The following is a 5,881-nucleotide window of genomic DNA, read 5'->3' on the forward strand; positions in this document are numbered from 1 at the left end:
AGGAGTCGGTTGCCTGATACGCCCCTTTCCATTGCCTCCTCTCTCCATATCATCCCTCACCTTATTTCGCTATATAATTCTTCTACTTTCAAGTAGATATATGTTTTTAAACCAACACTATGGCACATTGACATCAATTATATAAATCTAAACATATTACCGACCACAGAAAATATATAAATACGACCATCAATTGAGCGATATTGTCATTCTTTAGGAAACTATCAATAATTTATTAGAACAGTATATTAATTCATATTTTGCTCATAACATTAATGTTGGTCCTGAACTGTCAATATCTGTTAGTACCATCAATAGTAATAATAATAATATTTATTATCAGTATCATCATTACTTCCAAAATGCTCAGTTTGTGGTAGTACAAAACTTATGAAGTAGTAAACAAATAGAAATATATGATATTAGAATGGATGTAAGCATTATTTAATTTTAAGTTGTTTTTAATGATTCTTTTCAAAACCACATAAAGTATTGCATATAGTTATAAAACCATAATTTTAATCGGAAATTCTCCGTAAAAATATACGGATCTGAGCCGTATTTCAGTAAAATACAGTCGACAGTAATTTATACCCTACTTTGTTATTATATTTTACGGTTTGGTGACCGTGATATCACTCCTTTATGTCAATATATCCATTTTTAAAACGGTAATTACCTAGCAACCTTTATCCCAGGATTTTTTACCGTTTTTACGGCAAATTTCTAAGTGTAGATAATTTCCAGAATATGCACCTCTCAAAATACAAGTAAATTGTTATACTAGTCTAACTATAGTCCATTTCTTTTAGCAAGGAATATTTGCACCGACTCGCAGCGGTGCCCTTTTAGCTCGGAAAAGTTTCCTAATCGCTGATTGGTTGGACAAGATAATTCTAACCAATCAGCGATCAGGAAACTTTTCCGAGCTAAAAGGGCACCGTTGCAAGTCGGTGCAAATCTGGCTCGCTAAAAGAAATGGACTATAGTCTCAAATACCTATTAATATCGAATCAACTCTGCTTCGGGAATAAAGCTCTAAAGAGAATTTATTTCTATAAGTATTTTCCCCTTTTGGATTCCACCCTTAACCCCAAATTGAAATATAGGTTCATGATTCACTATCGTTATAGCGGGATGGTCACTGCTACCGCCTACCTTTATTTCAACCCAGCGCTAAGGTACTGAATCCATCCTGGCAGATGTATGTATCATAAAAGATTTTCCCCTTGGGTCTTCCATCTCTAGGAAGAGTGAATTCCATATTTAAATATATCTGAGGTTTATTTCAATACATCATACACACATACATATATATATAAATATATATATATATATATATATATATATATATATATATATATATATATATATATATTTATATATATATAATATAAATATATATATAATATATATATAATATATATAGAATATGCATCTATCTGTGTGTGCACAAGAGAGAAAGAGAGATTTATTGTTATACATGCATTATTATATACAAATACGTACATATACACACACATACATACATACATACATACATACACTCACACACACACACACTATATATATATATATATATATACTATATATATATATATATATATATATATATATATATATATATAATATATATATGTATATATATCAAGGTAAATGTACTAAATTCCCGTGCCTCCAAATTGTCCCTACATTTGAAACATTCCTTTTAGGAGAATGCTAAGAATGTTATTAAATTTCTAAAGGGGGAGGGGGGACATTACAAGTCATTACGAAGAATAATGGAACTGCTCCAGTCGCCGAAATTGCGCAACATTTCTTCTGGCCCGTCCAGGACCGTAGTTCCTGTCATCACTCTCAGATAGAAATAGAAATACAGAGGACAAAGTTGCGAGTATCACTTCTGCATTTCAAAATATTACTATGCAAACTAAAGGGGCACTCGGTAGAGCAGAGACATACACCGCGGTAGCTTATTTCCCGTCCTTTTGTAGCTTATTTCTCGACCTTTTGTAGCTTATTTCCCGTCCTTTTGTAGCTTATTTCTCGACCTTTTGTAGCTTATTTCCCGTCCTTTTGTAGCTTATTTCTCGACCTTTTGTAGCTTATTTCTCGACCTTTTGTAGCTTATTTCTCGACCTTTTGTAGCTTATTTCCCGTCCTTTTGTAGCTTATTTCTCGACCTTTTGTAGCTTATTTCCCGTCCTTTTGTAGCTTATTTCTCGTCATTTTGTAGCTTATTTCCCGTCCTTTTGTAGCTTATTTCTCGACCTTTTGTAGCTTATTTCCCGTCCTTTTGTAGCTTATTTCTCGACCTTTTGTAGCTTATTTCCCGTCCTTTTGTAGCTTATTTCCCGTCCTTTTGTAGCTTATTTCCCGTCCTTTTGTAGCTTATTTCTCGACCTTTTGTAGCTTATTTCCCGTCCTTTTGTAGCTTATTTCTCGACCTTTTGTAGCTTATTTCTCGCCCTTTTTTTAGCTTATTTCCCGCCCTTTTGTAGCTTATTTCCCGCCCTTTAGTAGCTTATTTCTCGACCTTTTGTAGCTTATTTCTCGACCTTTTGTAGCTTATTTCTCGTCCTTTTGTAGCTTATTTCTCGACCTCTTGTTGCTTATTTCTCGACCTTTTGTAGCTCATTTCCCGTCCTTTTGTAGCTTATTTCTCGACCTTTTGTAGCTTATTTCTCGACCTTTTGTAGCTTATTTCCCGTCCTTTAGTAGCTTATTTCTCGACCTTGACCTTTGACCTTAACATGCATTTATTGCGTGGATTTTTATACACTCAAATTTGAACCAATTTGAAGCCTCTGTGACAACGATGTCCAAACTTATGGCTGATTACGTGAATTGCACATTTTGCTTGACCGTGACCTTGAACTTTAAACTTGACCTTCCAAAATTTTAGTCATTTCCAGCTTTTTACATTACAGTTAATCCCTGCATGTTTCCTTACTCTGCGATAAATATTGTGGCCAGGAAGCTGTTCACAAACAAACACATACACACAAACAAACACACAAACAAGGGATAAAACAAAACCTAACAACTTCGTTGGTGGAGGTAATAAGTGGGGAAACATACATGACGCTTGCATACTTACAGAACGATTTCAGAAGATGTAAAGAGTCGTTTAGGAGGAGTTGTGGGATATCTTAAAGAGTAAAGGATGCTAATGACCTTTAAAGGAAGAATTAAGAGGAAAACGGAAATCCTTTACGAGGGAATCCCAGCAAAGTCCCGATGAAATATTCCAGAGGGAATCAAAACACTGGAAAAATTTGAATATTTTTTTCGAAGAATAAGAAAATGGAATATGCAAGCGGACCTTTTCCTCTCTACGGACTTTGTCGAGAGACTGGATGGCAGCGTTATTTACAGGCCATCTGCCAAGGGGCTAAGGGATTGGGAATATGATATGGTATATTTATATTTATATGTATTATGTATGTATATATATATATATATATATATATATATATATATATATATATATATATATACATATATATATATATATATATATATATATATATATATATATATATATATACATGTCAGTGTGTACGTATGTGTATATAAATATGCATGTATAGCATCATAAATCTATCTTTGTCTCTCGTGCACACAGATATATATATATATATATATATATATATATATAATATATATATATATATATATATATATATATATATATATAATATATATATATATATATATATATATATATATATATATATATATATATATATATATATATATATATATATATATATTTGTGTGAATAATGCATTGAAATAAACCTCAGATATCTTCAAATATGGAATTCACTCTTCCGGGGGATAGAAAACCCAAGGGGAAGTTCTTTTATGATACATACATCTGCCAGGATGGATCCAGACCTTAGCACTAGGTTGAAATAAAGGTAAGCGGTAGAACAGACCATCCCGCTATGGACCCATATTTTTATTTGGGGTTGAGGGTCGAATCCAAAAGGGGAAAATACTTATCATATAAATAATTTTCCTTTAGGGCTTTATTCCCGAGGCAGAGTTAATTCCATGTTAATAGGTAGATTATATATACCGGCACACAGACAGATACACGCATATATATATATATATATATATATATATATATATATATATATATATATATATATATATATGTATATATAATATATATATATATATATATATATATATATATATATATATATATATATATATATATATGTATATATAATATATATATATATATATATATATATATATATATATGTATATATAATATATATATATATATATATATATATATTATATATATATATATATATATATATATATATATATATATACACACACATGACCAGGATGGTATAGTACTTTAGGTAAGGATACAGGATTGAAAAAAAACTAAACTGTACTTTGAATGCGAAAAGCTACATATTACGCTAAGAAATTAAGATTGTGTCCCTAAATAAGAGGCATAAGCTTCTCATCATTGTTATCATTAAGGAGAGTGGAAAATATAATAATTGTGAAAAGAGGAAAAAACAATAATTATCACATTTATTACATTAAGAGATAAGCTTAATGAGACACTTGTAGCAATCTGATTCATTCCCTTACATCAAATGTAAGAAAATAAACGAATAAAAAAAATACAGCGACGTCCCTTTGGAGGAACGCAAACAAAATTCACAACTGTTCACAACACCACCAAAACATCAAAATTGCATTAGCAAATAAAGCGAGTCTCTGAGAGGCACTACATTTCCACGTTGCATACTGCCAGACGTAACTTCTCTCTGCCTCTGTTGTTATTATTATTATTATTATTATTATTATTATTATTATTATTATTATTATTATTATTATCAAAAATAATAATGATAATAATAATAATAATATTATTACTATCATCATTATTATCAATAATAATAATATTATTATTATTATCATTACTATTATTATTATTATTATTATCATCATTATTATTATGACTATTATTATTATTATCTACTAAGGTACAGCTCTAGTTGGAAAAAGAAGGATGCTATAAGCCCAGGGGCCCCAACAGGGAAAATAACCCAGTAAGGAAAGGAAACAAGGAAAAATTAAATATTTTTAGAACAGTAACATCAAAATAAATATTCCCTATATAAACTATAAAAGACTTTAACAAAACAAGAGGAAGAGAAATAAAATAAAATAGAGAGTTTTGGGGGTCCTTTGATTGGCCAGACGGTACTCACATTGAATCCTTCTCTCTGGTTACGGCTCTATCCCTTTGCTTACTCATGGACCGAATAGTCTGGCCTATTCTTTACAGACTGTCCTCTATCCTCGTACACCTAACAACATTGAGATTACCAAACAATTCTTCTTCACCCAAGAGGTTAACTATTGCACTGTAATTGGTCAGTGGCCATTTTCCTCTTGGTAAGGGTAGAAGAGACTCTTTAGCTATGGTAAGCAGTTCTTCTAGGAAAAGGACACTCCAAAATCAAACCATTGTTCTCTATCTAGTCTTGGGTAGTGCCATAGCCTCTGTACCATGGTCTTCCACTGTCTTGAGTTAGAGTTCTCTTGCTTGAGGGTACACTCGGGCACACTATTCTATCTAATTTCTCTTCCTCTTGTTTTGCTGAATCATTTAAAGTTTATATATGAAATATTTATTTCAATGTTGTAACTGTTCTTAAAATATTTTATTTTTCCTTGTTTCCATTCCTCACTGGGCTATTTTCCCTGTCGGGGCCCCTGGCCTTAAGGCATCCTGCTTTTCCAACTAGGGTTATAGCTTAATAATAATAATAATAATAATAATAGTGTGGGCCGAGTGTACCCTCAAGCAAGAGAACTCTAACACAAGACAG

The sequence above is a fragment of the Palaemon carinicauda genome, chromosome 30 (genome assembly GCF_036898095.1).
Source record: "Palaemon carinicauda isolate YSFRI2023 chromosome 30, ASM3689809v2, whole genome shotgun sequence".
Lineage (NCBI taxonomy): Eukaryota > Metazoa > Arthropoda > Malacostraca > Decapoda > Palaemonidae > Palaemon > Palaemon carinicauda.